The sequence below is a fragment of the Anas platyrhynchos genome, chromosome 26 (genome assembly GCF_047663525.1).
Source record: "Anas platyrhynchos isolate ZD024472 breed Pekin duck chromosome 26, IASCAAS_PekinDuck_T2T, whole genome shotgun sequence".
Lineage (NCBI taxonomy): Eukaryota > Metazoa > Chordata > Aves > Anseriformes > Anatidae > Anas > Anas platyrhynchos.
Window position 1 is genome coordinate 1610987 of NC_092612.1, and position 19629 is coordinate 1630615.

Consider the following 19629-nt stretch of genomic DNA (forward strand, 5'->3'; position numbering starts at 1 on the left):
CCCCAAATTCTGCCCCAAAATCGCGTTTCCCAGGGCCTGATCTTGCTCGTCCCACTGGTGCTGAGGGGAGCTTGGCGCTGGGTCGAGGACCCTGACGTGTCTGTGCTGTTCCAGATCGCACTGCTAATATTTGCCTCTCTTTTTATTCGTTTCCTCCCTCGTTCCTTCCTCCCAAGCCCCTGGAGAAGAGGAGGCTGGCTTTTTTTTTTTTTTTCCTGCTGATGCTGTAGACTTCAGGGGTTGGTTGTTATCTTTGGTTATCTAGCTGTATGAGTGGTGTCAATTCTTCATAAAGCTAGATAACCGAAAGTAAAAATAACCCCAGTACACGCCTGAGGAGGATGTGGAGAAGAAAGGAAATTCATCAGAAGGAAGAGGAGGAAAAGGAGAGGAAAAAAAAAAAAAAAAAAGAAATGGAAAAGAAAGAAGAGAAAGGAAACGAGAGGCGGAAAAAAAAAAAAAAGCACAGGGGAAAAAAAAAAAGGCAACTTTTTGGGACTGGAATTAAAACCTGAGGTAGGATTTTTTATTTTTTAATTTTTTAATTTTTAAGCACCTAATTTCCTCCTTATGGTTTCAAGGAAGAGTTCGGTGATGCCGTGCATGCGAGGGGGGAAAAAAAAAACCTGCCTTGAGCCAGCCGAGGCTGCGGCCGCTCTCCCCTCGGCCGCTGCCCGGGATTGAATTAACGAAGTAAAACTTCCCCAGGCCAGGAATTGGCGAAGTGCAGGACCCAGGCTGCACACCGAGGATCAACTTTCCTCGTGTGAGCAGCCCCACGGCAGCCCAGAGCCCAAAAAATCGAGGCAGGTTACTGCCGTGGATTATCTGGGCAATAACGCAGCGCCGGAGCACGCTTTATTAATGCTTATTTTGCAAACACAAATACTGGATTCATCCCCCCCCTTTTTTTATATATTTTTTTTTCCCTCCCCCCTCTATTTTCTCTCTGTTAAATGTGTAATTTCGTTCCCTGGCAGATACAACTTGGTCTCGGGGCTAGAAAGACCGAGGTGGTGATTTGGAAAATGGGATCTTGCAGTTTTCTTTGTTTTTCTTTCCCAGTACCTCTCGATCCAAGCGCCGGCTTTCTCCTTTTAACCCTTTGTCTATGAGCGTTTCCCTGAATGGATTTAAGGTTCCAAGATCAGGGATTTACAAAATATATATTTATAACTTGGGGATGAAACCATACGAGGCTAATCAGGGAACCTGATTTTATTTAATTTATCCTCTCTGACTGCAAATTCACGCTGGCCGTCACCCCCTGCACTGGATTTTCTGCCATTCTTTTCCTTATGGAATCAGATTTTTTTTTAAATTTTATTTTTATTTTTTTACTTGCTCTCTTCTAGAAGGGGATTTTGGGTCAAAGATGTGGGCTGGGTGCTTCTTGCCTGCTTTTAATGGTCAGGCTGGTTGGCTTAGAGGCTGCCGTGAAATACAGCAGCCTGTTTGGAGAGGTGTCGCGGTGGTGCTGAGAACACAAAGGTCTTGTGGTGGATTCAGTTATTTGTTCCATATCACCTTGGAATGGTGATTCCAAGGGAAAAAAATTGTAATAAAAACCCATATGGGTGGCAGCACCTGAAGTGAGGTGGGGAAGGGGTATTTATGGCATTGCAACCTCACAAAAAATCATTGTGGGGGATGGAGAAAAAGAGCTGGCCTCTGACTTGTGCTGGACCCGCTCTTGTGCAGGATCTTTTATTTATTTAAAAAAAAAAAAAAAAAGGCAAAAGGGACAGGGAAAGGCTGGAGTTCTGGGTGCAGTGTGAAGGACTTGTCATGCTCCTGGGGTTACTTTTAAATTTAATAAATGAGTTCATTTCCCTTGGCCGTGGAACTTGGAATGGGGGAATTCTCCGGGGGTCTGGCGGGGTCTTGGGCACCATGAATTAGGCTCGAGCATCTTTTGGGGGACAGAGCCCTGGCCCTGGTGGCAGGGGGACATCACCATGCCTTGGTCCTTCCAAGTCTTGTGTCCACTTGTGCCACTGCTCCTCACGATGCTCGGACACCAGCACCGAGCGTGGCCGTGTCTCTCGCCCCCAAATCCTCGTGGGGCGGCTCCTGGTGCAGGGACGAGGCGCTTTTATGGCTGGGCGAGCGGCGGCGAGCTGCCACGTGCCACCCACCATTGGCTGGAGCCTTCATCCCGGGGGGGGGACAGCGTTTTTTGGCCAATCCGGGGCTGGAAGCGGTGCCGTGCGCTCGCCTTTTGGGTTTCGGCCGTGGCCAATTGCGCACGGGGGGAACGCCGGAGGCTGCAGCCTGGTGGTGTCACTTGCTTGGGGATAACAAAAGGCATGGGCAGAAATGGGGGCTGGTGGCCTGGGACGAGGGCAGAGCTGGGTGGGGAATGGGGCACCCCGCAGCCTGGGTGCTGTCCGGGAGCAGGATGGATCTGGGGGCGCACGGGGCAGGAGGTGCTTTGTGGTGGCAGGGGGCACCCAAGGTCCTGAACCCCTCTTGGAGAGCTCCCAGCCAATGTCCCCATCCCTCCCGGGGTGCAAAGCCCCCAAAAATAGGGTCCTTTCCCCTCCACTCCTGGCTCTTTAGAGGGTGAGAGACCCTGAGAGAGGCACAGGAACGTCCCCCAGCTCTGTAACCACGCTGCTCTCCATCTTGGCGAAGATTTTTTTACATTTTGGCTGAATTATGGCAGGCGAGCGCTTCCAGCCCAGAACTGGAAGTCCTGGAGGCCTTCAGGAGCTGGGGCTGGCTGCAAGCAGCCGTTTGGGGCATTTATTTTATTTTATTTTATTTTTTTCCCCCTTTTCTCCCCAGTTTTCTCCCAGGGCGCAGCAGTGCTAGGAAAGCCCCGCGCGTTGGCGTGACGTTGATCTAAATTGCAGCCTACGTGTGGCCGTTTAAGCTTGCTTGGACACTCTGATGTGACTGGGTAACACTCAGCACTGTCTGCTCTCCTCTCCCTCGTGTCTGCCTAACTGCTGGGGACGTTAAGAGGAGATGCTCGTGCAGGTTCTGTGCTCCTGCATGGCGCGATGCGCTCTCTGCGTCCTCACGTCCTTTTTCCTGCTTGAAGCAGCGTGGTTGGAGCAAAAAAAAAAAAAAAAAAAAAAAGGAAAGAAAAGGGGAAAAAAAAAAAAAAGGAAATGCAATCCTAACTTTTTGATGGGCGAGTCATTGAGAAGAACTGAGTTGGACAAATAGAGCTGCTGGAAATTCAGAATTCCACTCAGTGCATCGGTTTTACCTTGAAATAGCCGGGGAGAGCTGCTCCCCTGCCCGCGGTGTGAGGACGTGGGGAAGGGGTGATTTCAGGGGGCATCAGGAGGAGGGGGAAGGATGGTTCAGGCTGGGTGTCCTTGTCCTGGCCTTCCTCTGCCTCTTCCTCCTCCTCCCCAGCCCATTTGCCGCAGGGATCCCTCTGAACCCTCAGCCCCACCGGTGCCATGGGGGTCGCGGTGATCTGCTGGCACCGACCCCTCCTTTGGGAGGGTTAAAATGAATAGATGGGAAAGGTAACGGCAACTTCTCAGCCCCAAACTGTTAAATCTTCCCCCAAAAAATGGGATTTCTGTGCTGGAGGACAGCAGGCATTCCCCGACTGAAGGAATTTTCTGCTGGCCTCGTTGGGGACTCGAAGGTGGGAACAAAGGGAGGCCCCGGTGGCTGGAGGCTTTTGGGTCTCCGGCCTCTTCCTTGCACTCGTGCTATGGGATGTCGAAAGGGGCAATCACAAAGAAGTTGTGCATGTAGAGGTGTAAAAACATAGGTATGAAGAGATTTTTTTATTATTATTATTATTTTTTTTCCCAGCCCTGAGCAGTTGAAGCTTGGCATCGGATGCAGGATGGGCTTTGGCTTTTGCGTCCCTGCCTTGGCTCGTTCCCAGTGTGGCACCCCCAAAATGCTGGGGATTTGGGGGCATTTTGGGGCCACCTGAGGCTGCACCTCACTGCTCTGGGTCTGTGCTGGGGGCAGGAGCGAGGTTCCCTGCTGCTGGTACCCGGGGAGGTCAGGAAGGATCTCTGAAACCTCTGGACTGAGGCTGGGAGACGAGAGCGCCTTTGTGCCACCAGCAGCCGCCCCTCTCCAAACAATCCAGGCTTCAAAACCCCCGAGTGGTTTCGAGGGAGTGTTTTTTTTTTTAAAAAAAAAAAAATTTCTGCTGGGATTATGGTAAACCAGGCACTCTAAGCTACCGGGGGAATCGGATCAGGCCCCACTTTCATTTTGGGGTTGTGTGGGAATGGCCGGGGCCCTGCTCCGGACTCGCTGCACCTCGGGGGGTCCCCATCCCATTCCCAGGTTTGGGTCTTTCCCCCGATACCCCTGTAACGGGGCTTGCTTTGGGATGCTCGCTGCTGATTTTTGCACCACGGAGCAAAAAACTCAAGGGCGAGGGGCTTTCTCTGAGCCCCCCTTTCAGGGTGCAAATGTGGCACAGGGCATCCAACAAATGGGACCGGACGGGTCCCCTGCATCCAGCCCCGGGGGGGACAGCTGGTGGCATTTTCCCCCGGGGGTAACGGGGAGGAAAATGCTGAGCTGGGCGCTTTTGGGGCTGCTGGGTGCAGCTGGGAAGGTGGCTGGGATGCGCTGAGGGTGATCGGATGTGAAAGCGGAGCCGTGGCGCTCGCAGCCTCGCTGCAGGAGGGCTGTGACAGCACTGCCGCCGACAGCGTGGCCCTAAAAATATTCCCAGGGCAGCCTTCTGGCTCGTCCTGTAGGGTTTTTAGGGACGGAGATAGGAAAGGACGTGTGCGTGTGAGTCCCTGCTCGCTGCCTTCATCCACTGCTGGGGGATGTGAGGGGAGTGGGGATGGCAGTGAGGGCTTTGGGGCAGGCAGGATCCGTCCATCTGCAGGGCTGTGCTGGCTGTGGTTGGTTTTGCAGGAAAAGCTGGGAAAATCCTGAATTATAGGGCAGGAGGTCCCTGGGTGCTGGAGCCGCTCCTGGCCAGCGATGGTCTCGTGCTGGTGTCACTGGGGGATTTCCCCCGCTGCAGCCCAGGCTGGGCTCAGAGCTGCCATCTGAAACCCTACAGCTAAACCCTGTAATCCAAAATGCTGTGGCCTGAGCTCTGGCCAGGTGTAAAACCCCTTTTAATTCCACTTTTAGGGGTTCCTGTCCTGCAGGGACAGAGGGGCAGTGGTAGGGCGCTGCGGTGCGGAGCCACTGCCTCGGGTGTGTTTTAACCACTCGTCATCACGCCATCGGTTTTTTGGGGCTAAAACAGGTGGAGCTGCAAAATGTGGGGTTTGGGGAAAAAAATCCTACACTGGGGTGATGGGAAGGGGGTGAGGGGGTGGCCTGGGGCTCGTGCAGGGTGCGCAGTGTCTTCCCTGGAGGGACGTCACTGGTTTTGGCACAGCCGTGCCAGGCTCAATGTGACCTCCGTGGCGGGCGTCTGCTGAGGTGGCCAACCCAAAACATCTCTTTTTGGGGAGAAAAATAGAATATCTGCCCTAGGATCTGTTTTGTCCCTTTTGAAAGGCAATATGTGAGCAGCGGGGAGGGGGTGAGGGACCCTGGCTCTGTGTCTCTTGTCGCTGTCTGCCCCTTGGGGAGGAGGGAGAGCTGTCCTTGAGGTGCTTGTTCCTTCTGGCTGTAAATACGTGATATTTTGGGCAAGATTGAAATATTCAGCTTTTATGGTGTTTTGCAGGAGTGACTCCTTGTAGGGTTTCCTGGGCTGAGCTGGGCAGGAGCACGTCGGGGCCAAGCCGCCTTCCCCTGGCTCCAGCAGGCACCAGCTGCTGGGGAGGAAAGTGCTCGAAACCCCACAATTACGGGATAATTAATTCCAAGTGAGCTTCTCGGCTCGCCAGCCCGAGCTGGAGAGTTTGTGTCCCCTCCCCGAGCCTCCCCCAAAAGTGCCTGGGTTGGGTTTGGCTGTCCTCGCACCCCACAAGGCTTGGGGCTGAGCAGGAGGGGTGGAGAGCCCCAAATTTATTATTGCTTTTGGGTTTCCCCTGCTCCCTGGAAAGGGAATCCAGCCTCTGGATGGAGCTGGGTGTGTGGGGTTACTGGGAAAGGTTCAGGGAGCTGTTAAAGGGTTTGGGGCACCTGATTCCTACAGGACCTGGGGTGGGTGCTGCGGGTGGGTGCCGCAGCAGGCGGGTGGCCCCGGGCCACCGATTTTTGTGGACAGAATCCGTTCTCCGCAGGATTTGCTCCTTTCCTCCCGTTTGCTTTGTTTTGAGCAACAAAAGGCCTTCCAAAAACTTGTTCTATCTTTTTAGGAAAAAAAATAAAAATAAAAATCAAGTTCTTTTTATCTTGAAGCCACCCGTTCCTGGAGCTGCTTTGCGCACGGCCTCGGCGCCCCGCTCCAAAACCAGCGACGATTTTTCGGGAGGCACCCGGGGCACGAGGCTCTCTGCTGGGGTCGAGGCTCTCCCAGGCTTCTCCGTGCCCCGGTGCCGGGCTGGTGGTGAGCGGGTTGCCATGGAAAACCGGGATTATTCCTCCCGTGCCCATGCAGAAGGGGGCCTGGCCGTGGGTTTTTAGCGTGCGCGGTGCCGCTCTCCGCCGGCGCGGGAGCCGCAGCCTCGGCGGCCTCCTTCCCCTGCAGCCTCCTTCCCCTCCTCCTGCAGCCCCAGCCCCTCGGCCGGGCTCTTATCTCCAATAATCCCCCCGGTAAGAGGGCTTTCTGCTTGTTATGACACCCAGTGAAAGCGTGGGAGAAAGATCCTTTCTTCGCCCTTGTCCTCCGCAGCCAGCCTCTAGCCTGAATGGGAGGCTTTTTTGTGCCTCTGTGTGCCTGACTAATTGAGCTGAAGGACTTGCGTCTGGAAGGGCTTGAAAGGGACTTTTGTTGCCGCTGCGGAGTTTGTGGAAGGCGAATGAGCCCTGCTTTCTTAGGGGACGCGGGTCCTGGGCAAATTTGACTCTCGAGTGCTCACGCCTCCGAGGGCTTTGGGAAAAATTAGAAAAAGGGTGGTGGTGGGCCTGCTTGCTTTTTTTTTTTTTTTTTCTCTTGACGACTGTGCCCCAGCCGCTGAAAAAAAAATGGAGTCTGGCCCCAGAACGCTTCGTGAGCCGGCTTTAAAAAAGGGTCTGGGTGAGATGAGAAAATCTGGATTAAAAAACAAAAAAAAAAAAAAGGAAAAGAAAACTGCGTTGGCTGCCTCTGCCTCCTGCTTTTTTAAGGCCCAGCGCTCGAAACACAAATCCCCCCGATCCACGGAGAAATCGTGGTGTGGTTCCCGTTTTGCCCCACAAACTGCAAATTCCTCTTTTCTTCTCGCTCTTGATGGGAGCAGTGACAAAGCAGGGTTTTTGCTGAAAACCCTTTATTTAAGGCACGGGGTTGTCCCGGGAGCCTGGTCCAAGCACAGGATGCTCGTGGCCGCTGAGGGCTCAGCGTTCACACCTCTTTCTCTCCATGCCCGATGCTTTCTGCTGGTCCCTGCTCATTTTTCAGGGCCATCTCATTTGGGAGGGGTTTTCCTTCCCAAAATGGTTGGGGGCTGAGGGCTACGGGGCTGGCTCTGAATGGGGCCGTTGGTGGAATCAGGAATGGATGCTCAGCCAGGTTGGCAAGGTGGATTCAGCACATGGCCTGTCTTGCCCTGTGAATATTTCCCCGGACCTTTTTGAGGACTTGCTGGGAATGACCAGAAATAAACATTTTGGCCCCAAACTGGCAGGCAAAGGACGAGGCCCGGTGCCCTATCCAAAAACCACCTCTGCACCTCGTGCCCGCAGCCTTTCCTCTCCCCCTCCTTGCTAACTTCCGCAAGGAAAGATTTCTTCCGACTTCTCAACATTAAAAAATCCCCCTCCTTTTTTTTTTTTTTTTCCCTTCCCTCCTTCCCTTTGTCATTTTTCCTTTTCTCCTCCTCCTCCTTCCCAGCGTGGAGTCTCCGAGGAAGGGATCGCTGTCGGAGCTGCTGGGCTCCATCCCACCCCCTGCACGGATAAACGCTCGGTGCCTGTGCTTCCCCAACGGGGTTCGGAGGCAAAGTGGCTGAAAACATTTGGGAAGTGGGATTTTGGGCACGGTGGGGCTTTGGCAGCTCCTCTGTCCCCAAAATGCTTCCTCATGGCCTCTGGGCTGCAGAAATGCCACCTCCTCCCAATGCCAACAATGCTCGAGGTGTGCACGGGGTCAGAGCAGGCTCCTACGTAGAGCTGGCAAGGGATGGAAAGGGAAAAAGAAACCCATTTTAATATTTTTAATTTAAAAATAATAATTTTGATGAATTTGGTGCCTAACGTTTTTCCACAAGGGAGGTTTTCCGTGTCGAACCATTTTTGGTTTGAAACCCAGGGGCTCGCCTTCCTGTCCCGCAGCGGCACCAGGTGACACCAGGAATTTGCCAAGTGACCCCCCCCCGTTACCGCCCTGCCCAAAAACCAAATTCTGTGCTGTTTGTGTGCTCGTAAGGAAGAATCAGAGAAGTTTGCACTGCGAGATGAGATTGATGCTGCATTTTGGTCATTAGCAAGAAGCAGCTGTCGGCGCCAGCCTTGCTGGGCACGGGGCGCACGCTGGCGCACCCACCGACCTTCACTTGGCCCTCCCTGCTTTCATCTAATTTAAAAATATATATATAAATGAATCTGATAATTACTGTAAAATCAAACCAGAAAAATCCCCCAGCTTCAGGAATCGGGTGTGCTTGGAAATTTGGGGCTTGGAGGGTGCCCTCCCAGCAAGGCTGGTGGGTGTCAAGTCAGGGAACAAAAAGAAATGCACGTTGCTGATTTATTTATTTTAATTCCCCTCTCATCCTTTTTCTTTCTTTTTTTTTTTTTTTTTGGTAGGGAGGGGGCTGACTCACTATTTTTATTTATTTTATTATTTATTTTTTTTAGACACTTGAGGCTGGCAGAAGTGCTGGATATTTTTAGGTTGTGGAGAGGCCTTAGCTGAACAGGCTGGGATCAGGTGGAAAAAATGAAACGTTTCTTTTTTTTTTTTTGTTCCTACCTGGCCAGTAATTTGGGGTATTCTGCATTTTGGAACATACTAGATTGTAAAAACAACTGATTTATGGCCATATTTTTAGCCATTTAGCTAAAATTTTGAGAATTCCTTGCCCTAACATAGCTAATTGCTCCTTCCAGCAGCAGCAACTAGCTTAAATAACGAGTCTTTGAGCAGATGGGGAGGAAACAGCACAAATTTGGCCATCGGAAGGAGATGTAGAAAATAAACAAGGTGGTTTTAGCTCAGATGAGGCAGAACGTAATTATTACTAATCGATAACAGCATAGCCATGAAACATCCAGAATTACGCCGTGTGTAGGGCTCAGGGCTCGGGTTCTTGCGTTGGAGCATCCCAGGGCGGATCGTGGCCATGGGTGCCTGGGAGCTCATCCAGCACAGCGGGAAAGGGTGTAAATTTTTTTTCCCTTAATGAAAGGAGGGGAAAAAAATAAATAAAAAGGAAAAGGTGGGGTTTTGGTGGTTATTTTCCTGCCAGGAGGGGCTGGGACAGTGGCTCCGCGCCGTCCTGGTGCGCAGGTCGCCAAACCTTGGTGGCTGCCATTGCCGACGCATCACTGGGATTTTATGTTCGGTCCATAGCGGCCTGTTTTTTCCTCCTTTTTTCATTTTTTTTTTTGATTCCTTCCCCCCATCCAATTCTGCGTTTCAGCCTGCTTTGTCTCATCTCCTGCTGGTGTTGTTTAACGAAGGGGCAGCCGCTCCCACGCCAATGGGGTTGGGGCTGTTGTTGTTGTTTTCCTGGTGCTTTGTTCCCCCCCCGACGCCCTCCCCGTGCCCCTCGTCCCTCGCCCCCATGCTCGGGGGGGACCGGGGGGGACCCCAGCGAGGGTGCGGGGCCGGGGTGCCTGGGGAGGGATGGAGCAAACACAAAGCCCAAGCACCAGGACGCGGGGCTCTTGTTGTGGTGGTTGTGTGCGAAAGAGTTAAGCCATTAGAAATTCCGAGCCCTTCTTCCGATAGTTAAACCTGATTTGCATGCATTTGCATAATGAATGTCATTTGCATTCTTGGAGGTTGGCTACTTCTGTGGGAAAAGTCAAAGCGGGATTGCGGGGAGGGCGAAGGGGGGTCGGCGAAGAAAGACGGGAAGATTTCCCCGCGCCCCACGCGCATCCCTGCCCCCTCCGTGTTTTCCCCCATCCTCACCCAAATGCCACGTTCCCCCTCATTTTTTTTTTATTTTTTTTTTTTTAATTTTCCCCCCATTTTTCCCCCCTCCATGCCTTCCTGCCTCTCCCTTCGACGCACAAAAGCCAAGGGCGGATGGGCCGTGGCGAGGCGAGCGCATCCTTCCCTCTCCCCCCCTCCTTTAATTTCCCCCCCCTCTAATTCCAGCTTGGCTCCCGTTCCCGGCGCCCTCGCCTGCGCTTGGGGGGGGGGTTGGGGGGGGGGCACGGCCCCTCTCCCTCCCCTTCCCCGCGGGTGCATGCGTGCTGGAAACGGTAGCAGAAAGGGAAAAAGGTGCGAGCCACCATTTTAGGCAGCCGACACGTAAAATGGCCGATGCTCTCTCCCCGCTCAGCGCCACGCGGCACCGCGGGCACGGGGGGGGACCCATCCTGCCCTCGGCCCCCCGTGCTCGCCATGGGGGCACGGGGCTCAGCACGTCTCCATCTCGGCCTCAAACGCCCAAATTTTTCCTTTTCCCACCGGCAATGGGCTTGGCATTGCGGCCACCGAGCGCCACCGGCATCACCCGCGCCCTAAAATGCCCCGATTTTATTTTAGCCTCGGTCTCTGCGCTGGGGATGGTGCCCAGTCCTTTCTACGAGGGTTTTATTTTTTGTAATTATCAGTAAAAAGTGCTCCATGCCACGCGGGGGTGTTGGGGGCTTGGTTCGACCACCGAATTTTCGTGTAGTGGCTCCAGCCGAGGTTGGATTTTCAACGCGTCGCGATAATATTAGGGAGGCAGCTGCCCGATCGTTATTTTTATTTTTTCTCCCCCATTTTTTTGGATTAGAAAAATCCAACAGTCTTAATTATCGCTGAGAACGTTTTGTGTCTGTTTAGGGGAAGAAAAAAATCGATGCCAAACACAAGCGGGGTCATCCCTGCCCTAGCCTAGGGCTGGTTTGTGGCACCGAAATCGGGACAGGAGAGGGGAAAATCACCGGGTCCGGCACAACCCGGCCACGTGTGAACTGATCGGTTTTTCACTCTGGCACTTGAGGTATTTTGGGGTGTTTTCTCTACAGACCCCACGTGAGAGCCTTGTGATTTTTAGGTGACGAAATTTGTCCTCCCTGAGCTTGGGTTTGCTTTGCTTTTTTCGCTTCTCCCCATCCCTCTGTTGCCATGAGAAACTCGGAGGTCTAAATCCATGGAGCGAGCTTAACCCTGGCGCGAGGGGAATTTTCACGGCAACCCGAAACAACTGGAAATTTATGGTTTCAAGAAAAATAAATCACTTTTTTTTTTTTTTCTTTCTCCCCCCTCCCCAGTGGAAAAACCACCGATGGCTCGGCGTGCCCGGCCCAGCGTGTGCAGGAATGGGAGCCCCGTCCCTAACGCCCGCAAAAATGCGCTAAGGCTCTTAGCTGCTCAGCTGATTTCCCCCTGCTTTCGTTTATTTGTCCGTGCTGGGGGAGGTTTTTTGTTCCTTTTCCTCATTTTTTCTCATTCCTGGGACCTGGGCTTGGGTTGGAGCTGAGGCTGGGCATCGTCTGTGCCTCGTCCTTTCCACCGCTTGGCTTCTCCCTGGTTGCCCCAAACGCCTTTCTCTATTAAATGTGCCCCATAAAATCTGCTCAGGATGTTTAAATCCATGCGTAGCCCGTGAAAAGCCACGGATAAAGCAGAGTTTTCACAAAAATATACAAAGAAATTTAATATCTAAAGCCAAAATAAATCCGTAAGGGTGATGGGGGGCAGCACGAGGGCTGTGGCCACCCTGGTTTTGGGGGCATCATTTTTGGAGCTGCCCGGTGTTCCCGTGTCCGGATGAACCCCTTGGCTTTGGGTTTTTCAGCATCCCTGGGCACGGAGGGGCTCGCAGCTCCCCAGAAAGCTGATGGAAAAACGTGTTTTGTTTTTTTTTTTGTTTTTTTCCACTGGGATTTACAGCCGTAGGTCCAGCCTCATAATTCCCATGCCCCTGAGGCTGGTGGGGACAGGGGGTGCTGAACGATCCTGCACAAAACTTGGGGCAGAAGCACCGGGGTTGGGGCTGATGCTCATCCCGTTCCCATCCCCTTTTCCCCCTCTCTCCCTGCCAGGGAGCGGCGTGGCTTCCCCCGGCGCGATGCTCTGCGTGCGTTGCGGCCAGCACTTCACGGCGCGTGGCTCCTGGTGAGAGTTCGTGGGGAATTTCCTGGTAAGTGAATTTATTTCTCAAGGTTTTCTCCGCACCCTGAGGGCCGAGCAGGCTCTGGCACGGGCTGGAGCTCGGGGACGGGTGGGGGAGACACCGGCTGCAGGGAGCACGGGGGCCGCATCTTGCTCTCCATCCACATCCCCGGCTCCTTGCACGCCCTCGGGTTTGGCTCCTAAAACCTCTCGGAGCTGTTTTGTTAACTCGCAATCCTCCAAGCCTGCCAGCGGCGTCCTTCCCACCTGAAGGAACAAAGGGCTCCTGCAAGGATATTTTCTTTTATTTTTGTGTTTTAGATGTGAAACCCGTGGAGGTGATCAAGGTGCTTCTGTTGCTTTTTGTTTCCATCCCAGGTCCTCTCGCTACCACATGAACCCAGGAGTGGGAACAACCCACCCTGCAAACCCAGGAGAGCCCGGCCCTGAGAGCCACCAGCCCCGTCTGGGGGCCACCAGAAGCCCTCACCGTGGCTGATCCCACGTGAACCTTCCTCCTCCTCCTCCTCCTCCTCCTGCCTCCGGCTGGAGCAGCGCAGAGCACGCCTGGTGCCAGCACCGCGGCCATGGGGACACCGGGGACTGCCCTGGGGACAGGCAAGGACACCACCGAGCATCCCCGTGCTGGGCAGCACCAAACCTCGTGGGTGAGCCTGGGGGGGATGCGGGGGGCACCTCAGGGTGCGCAGGTGGAGGTGACGGGCAGGGGACCGGGCTGGGGAGGGGCCCAATGGCCAGGGCCAGCGCGGTGGTGACCGAGGCGCAGCTGAAGCGGGTGCTTTGCCCGTGGTCAAGGCTGAATCACAAACTGCGCATTGTTTCCGAGGGGGTTCGGCACATTTCGCCGCGCCCCCCCCCCCCCCCCTCCATCCTCCCTCCCCTTCTCCTTTCCTCTCCTCTCGCCCTCGCACAAAGATGTCATTGTGCCGGGGGCTGGGTGATGGCAGCGTTGTTATTTGGTCCAAAAAAAAAAAAAAAAAAGCAAAAAGAAAAGAAAGAAGTGGGGAGGGGGGGACCCAACAAGGTGAAGAGGTTTAAATCAGCTTAGCCCAAATGCCAATTAAAAACCAAAGAGGATTAGGCTTGTGATCAGCAGAATAGACAGTCATTGTGCCCGGGCGAGGGTCCCCCCTCCAGGTCCCGCGGCGGTGGGATGCGGCGGTGCAGGGGCCGGCCTGCAAGCCGCTGGGTTCCTGGGGTGAAGGCCACCTTTTTGCCTTTTTTTGAACATATTTGAGCACTCTTGGCTTGAGTTTGGCCGAGCAAGGAGAGCTTTTGGTCTCCTTGCCAAGGGAAGGTCTCCCATAGAACTGGTGCTGGGCTGGCTCCGGTCTCAGCGCGCTCTGCCCCGGCCGTGGGACCACGAGGGCAGCATCCAGACCTCTGGGTGCTGGATCCATCACCCTCGGTCCTGGGGAGAGGTGTAGGAGACACCAGGAGCATCGTGTGGGCTGTCCTACAGCTCGTGGGCAGCCAAAGAGTCACAGAATCACCGGGGCTGGAAGTGAACTTGAAAATCAGCAAGCGCGACCGCCAACCTCCCACGTCCCAGCGCTGCGCCACGGCCCCTGGTGCCACCAGAAGACCTCGTGCATCTGCCTGGAGAAGACACCTCGGTGCTTTCCACGTGGCTCAGGCTTCCTTTGCTGTCCTCCTTTGCCATCCTCCAGCTCGCTGCAGTGAGGTTCGAGCTCCTGGGAGGTGCCCACGGGGGACCCATGGTGCTTGTGGCGTCCTGGGCTGGGGCGAGGAGGTTTGGGGTGCTGAGTCCCGCGGCCCTCCCGGCTCCGAGCAGCTCTCCCGTACCACTGGAAGCCCAGGAACTGGAAGTGCTTCGTACCCAGTCCTGCTGACCCCATCCTGTAAGGCAAATTTGGGCACCCAGGGCAATCCTAGAGCGGCACTGGGCGCATCAGGGCTGAGGTGCCGCCGTGCCAGCGATTCAAAGTGGGTCAGAAAGTGCCCTTGAGCACAGGATTTGAGGCTCCTTTGCTCTTTTAGGGAGGAAAGGAGCCAAGCAGGGAGCCCTCTGATGCTGGTGGGAGCAGCCTGAGCCCCTTCTCCTTTGGCCTGATGCTGCTGGCAGCTTGGGGGGCTTGGGGAGCACCCCGTGTCCCATGGGGAGCTGTGTGCGTCCGCCCCCAGCCCTCACCAGGCAGAAGCGGGTGGGAGAAGCCGTGCAGAGGCACCGAGCCATTGGTAATAAATGCAAAATGCTCTGGCCCTGGAGCTGCAGGGAGGAAATGGGAGGGAAAAAAAAGGCCTTTTTTCCAAAGGGAGAGAGCCTTCTGCAGCAGGAGCTGGTCCTGGTGCTGTGGGCAAGCCTGGAACCGGGGCAGCGGGCGCTCAGGGAGATTTTTGGGGCAGGAAGCGGGGCTGCTGCGGGGCGAAGCATCCGTGCTGCAGGTGGGGACGGGGATGGGGCTTTCTCCCCAAACACAGCGCCCATGGGTGCCGCAGCATCCCTCCTCCACCTCCCTCCCCACGGCGCCCAGCGAGCGCGGGGACTTTGGGAACGGGGAGCGTTGGGAGCGCCAGCATCCCCGTCCCCCCTTTTGTGGCCGCCGTGTAATTTATGATATGAGAGGGGGGGCCATTGTCTGGAACCCATCCTGTATTTTTTCCGAGGGCTTTGCCTCTCTTCCCAGCCCCCCGCTGTGCCGCTGCTACTGTACCGTTGCCATGGGACGTGCTCCCCGCGCCGCGGCAATGCGGGGCAGCGCTGGGGAGGGCAGAGCGCCACGGCCGGACCCATCTGGAGCCCCCCAGCCCCGCTGCCGGCAGCACCCGCGGGCGGCCCCGCTGACGTGCCGAGGGCCTGGGAATGGGGCTTTCGGCCCTTCCAAGTTCACGGCCACCGGAGGCATTCAGCTGCCAGGGGGGCAGCGGGATCCGGGGCGTTTGGCTCCATTCTCCCTTCCCCTCCGCCTTTCAGCGGCGGCGGTGTCCTCGGCGCATACAGATCCCCCCGTCCCTTTCTCCTCCTGACAAGTGCGCACATAAATAAATTACCCCCACCGGGCGAGTGTGGAACAATCTGTCCCCTAAATTCTATTCATCGCCAGACAGGACCCATTATTCCCCCGATTAAAGCCGCTGGAGTAGCTTGCAAGGGTTACAGTTACTCTGTCAAACTGTAAATAAGACACTAAAAATAAAGGGCGCTGCTGAGAGAGGGAGAGAGAGGGGGAAAGGGAAGCCAGACTAATGCCTGCTGCTAGGGAAACCGAATGAATCCCTAATGACGCCTGTGTACAAACTGCAAATAATGAAGGAAAAGTGACAAACGGACCTCGGCCGGGCTGCGGCGAGCCGCCGGCTGCGGGGGGCTCCGCGCCCCCCTCGCTGTCCCCAGCGCCCCGAAAGGGGTGCAGGACCTTTGGGTGCCCAGCCCTCGCGGGGCGTTAAAGCCTTTGCTTCGCTTGTGGCGAGGTTTTCTTGCTGATGAGTTTATTTTCCAGGTGCGTTGAGCGCAGTGGATCCCATGAACCAAGGGACGGGGCCACTGCTTGAGCCCGTTTTGGGGTGGCGCAGGGGAATGTCCATCGGTCCTGGCCTTGGGGTGGCACATGGAGAAGCAGCCCTGGGGTTGGGTTTGGGTTTGGGTTTGGGTTTGGGTTTGGGAGCCCTGCACGGCGCTGGCTGTGCTCGTGCCAGCGATGGGTTGTGGTGAAGGAGGCCCCCAGCCCCAGGAAGCCTCTTTGGATAAAACCCAATTCCCTTCCCACTTCCCAGCCATGACGCAGGGATGTTCCCCTCGCGGCGCATCCTTCCTCGCCTCCTCACGTACCTTGGAGCTGAAGAGGGGAGGAAAAACCTGCCCGTGGTGTGCTCACCTGGGGATTTTCTGGGTTCTGCTTGGGCAGGGGGTGAGGGTTTTATTTGGGGATCGTCTCGGCCCCTTCCCTTCCCTGCCATGGCTCCTGCCTCGCCAGCCTCCGCTGGCTCTCCGGGTGGAGACCCTGCCCCAAACGGGGAACCTGGAGCACAGAAAGTGCTGGGGGGGACTGGAGGAAATGCCTCTGGGTCAGAAATGTGGCTCTCATCCTGGATTCATGGGAATCCAGCCTTCTGCACAGTGCTGGGGCATCTGGGCAGGGTTTTTCTGCAAAAAGCACCAGGAATGCGTGCAAAGAGCAGCAGGGAAATGCTGACCTTGCGCTCCCACCAGCAGCAGGACAGCGAGATGAGTGGTGGTGAGGGCACCCAAGGGTGATGCTGGTGGGTGTCCTGCCCCAGTGTGAGCCCCCACAGCACCCAGAGCCCCCCGGAGTTTGCATCTCGGGGCTCCCAGCCTGGTTTGCACAAAAGCTCGGCCCCCTCAGGAGGGATGGCTCCGACCAGCACAGTTTCCCACCTAGGCCAAGCCTGGGTTTAGCAGCTTGCCCTCCTCTCTCTTAGGAAAATCTAAACCACCCTTTTCTCCCCCAATTCCTGGCTGTGGAGCCTCATGACTCCGCAGCAGCATTCCTGGGACATTCCCGAGGCGAGCTGGTATGTGCAGAATTTCAGAGCGCGGCAGCGCCACGTCCCCCAGTGCTCAATGGACACCGGGATGGAGCCACAAAAACCCCAAAAATCTTGGGTATCGTAGCTGCTGCTCCTGACAGAGACCTCGAGCTGCTGCCCATCCCCAAATTTACCCATTTAGTTGGAGAAGGTGGTGAGGAATTTGGAAAGCCAACGCCAACCGGAGCAAAACCAACGCTGCGTCCTCCAGGCACTGCCACCACAGAAGCTGCCCGAAAACTTTAGGAGGATGAGGGGCAGGCGCCGAGGGACGCAGAGACCCCAGTGCCAGCCTCGGGGTGGGTTTGACTCCGTGGGGTTTGCTCCCTGGCCAGGGACGGGTTCTCCTGGGGCTTCGGTCGAGGTGTGCTCGGTATTCGGCTCCCCTTGAGATTGCACCGACAGGGACAAGACTTAATAAAAATGAACTTATTCAGATTTCCCCATCTCAATCTCTTGGGTCTCAGTTTTTGAGCTTTCCTCCCAGTCCGTTACGATGTGATCGCTGCTATTTTATTTCATGTTTTTCCTCCCCCATCTGGGTGCTGGAGCTTTCCCGTGGTGATTTAGGTGAAGCCCATCCCGGCCACGTGCCAAACGCGTTTCCCTGCACGTGGCACCTCTCCAGGTCCTTTACATTACCTTACCCTGTGCCATTTCCAAGCCCCCGTGCCTCTCTGCCACTCTCTTTTCCCACGTGCTCTCCCCAGAATATCCAAGGGCATTATTTTCAGTCCATGGCCATCATATTGCCCAGGGAGAGCTGGTGGGGGCCGGACCCTTCCCTGCCCAAGGATTTGGATGCAGTGAACGCCTTCCCTTGGGTTTCATTCCAAATTCCTGATCCCGCAGGTGTTTGCTAGCACAAAGCCCACACACCTGCACTAATACCCAGGTAGCTTGCATGGCTAACACTCTGTTGTGTTGGTTGCTTTTTTTTATGATTATTTTTAATTTTCATTATATTCCCCTCTTAAAATGTGTAAATGCTTCCCTGCAGGCTCATGCGAGGGCTGTTAAGGGCTTCGTCTGAATAAATCAGTGCAGGGGGACAGGAGGAACATCCCCAACACCCCCTGCAAGCCCCAGCCATGGCACCGGCGAGTGGGCGAGGGGGCTCGCCGCTCCCTAGCCCATAAAGTCGAGTAATTAAGTCTTACTAGTTTCTGATGACTTCAAACAGAGTGACTCCAGGAAATAAGCCCCTTCTTTATAATTAGCGGGATTTCCTCTGCATCAAACGGGGAGATTGATTCTTTAATCTGCTCACATGCTTTTGATTTGGTCGTTCAGCCGCTTGTACCAACTGCTTCCACTCCCTGCTCTTGCCGATAAAACCTCGCAAAGGAGATTTCGGGGAGGCATGACCCGAGCTGAGGTCTCGGATTTTCTTTGTGTGGGGCTGGTTTTGGGTAGTCTCAAGCTTGCCGGTGATGCTGATAAAAACTGGATGTGGGTTTTTGACATCCATCCGTGTTTGGGTCAAGGGATGGGTTTGGGTCAAGGGATGGATTTGGGTCAAGGGATGGGTTTGGGTCAAGGGATGGGTTTGGGTCAAGGTGGTTTTGGCCAAGGGACGCTTGGTGGGGTTGGGGTTTGGTCCCTTGGCTCTGGGGGATGTCCGAGCCCCGTGCGCTCAATGGGATGGGGTCTGCGATGCTCAGCCAGGTGCAGGATCAGGCCCCGGTGCTGCCTTACCCCTCGCCAGCCTCCCCTCGCCTGCAGCGGTGCCGAACACAGATCACATAATTAGGGAGCCGGCGAACTGTACAATTATGCAAATAATGCTCAAAATCACCGTTTTCAGCAGAAACGCCTGAAAATCGAGCCAGGAGCTTGGTGACACCTCGGGTGAAGCGGGTGCTGCGGGGCCGGTGCCTGGCCCCACGGTGCTCAGCGGGGCTGGGGAGGGAACCGAGCCGGGGGGGGGGGGGCAAAAAAAAAAAAAAATAAAATGGCATAACCAGCAATGCCCATGTTTATGGTGGTTTTCTTTTTTCTTTTGATTTCAGGTGAAGAACACAAGGCTGGAAGGAAAAAAAAATAAAAATAAAAAAAAGAAGAAAAGAAAGGAAAAAAAAAGTCTCCAAACCCGGGAAATCTGTGTTAATTGCTTATGAATGTCTCTGTCTAAAAAATTACCGAATTGATGTTGTCGTGCTTTTTTTTGACAGCCTGTCTGTTACATTTTTTTTTAAAATATTCATGCACTGAAATCTAATTACTAGGCAAATTTAATGATAATGAAATGAAGGCACTTTAGCAGAAAGCACAGGGCCTTGTTAATGTTTTCTCAGCCTCTGTCTTTTTCATATTTTTAAATTTTTATTATTTTTTTTTTTTTACAACTGCCTTTCTTGCATTAAAAAAAAAAAAAAGAGATTGCCGAAAATAAAACTTGGATTGCAGCAAATGTTTGTGGTGGCTCTGTTTGCGATGGCGGGGAATTTGCGAGGTGGTTAAAGGTGTTTTTGGAAAAAAAACCAACAAAATACACACAAATGAGCCCAACCTAATCAGATAAGGTAGATGAAATATTATTATTGGGGGGGGGAGGCAAGATCGTGCCTGGGGGGCTTAACAAAGGTGAGGACCTCGGCACCCTGCCTCCTCCTGGCCCTCTCTGGGTGTCTCGCTCATGGGGACCCCCGCACCCCAGGGTGCCCCCAGCTGGGTGAGGGGTCTGAGGGGACCCCACGAGGACCCAGGAGAAACCGGGGGGCTGCTCGGTGTCAGACTGGGCTAAGGGGGGGCTCTGCTTTCCCCCTGCCTCCCCCCGAGCCCTGCAGGATGTGGCCGTGGTGCTCAGGTGGGTCTCGGGGTTTTTTTGGGGGTGTGCTTTGGAGAAGGGCTGGGATCTTGGTGGTGGTCTTAAAGGG

The 19629-nt window shown here is 54.8% G+C and overlaps 1 long non-coding RNA gene across 3 annotated transcripts; it reads left to right on the top strand.

The window, feature by feature from the left end:
* The first annotated feature begins 312 nt into the window (after nucleotides 1–312).
* Nucleotides 313–19163, top strand: LOC110353098 (uncharacterized). 3 transcript variants are annotated; one of them, XR_005261003.2, is made up of 4 exons: nucleotides 313–516; nucleotides 12151–12248; nucleotides 12599–12888; nucleotides 18763–19163. It is a non-coding gene; the product is annotated as an uncharacterized lncRNA (long non-coding RNA). The 3 variants fall into 3 exon arrangements; XR_011805041.1 differs by lacking the exon at nucleotides 18763–19163 and adding an exon at nucleotides 13704–18690; XR_011805040.1 differs by lacking the exon at nucleotides 18763–19163 and having other exon boundaries at nucleotides 12599–18690.
* Nucleotides 19164–19629: the final 466 nt, after the last annotated feature.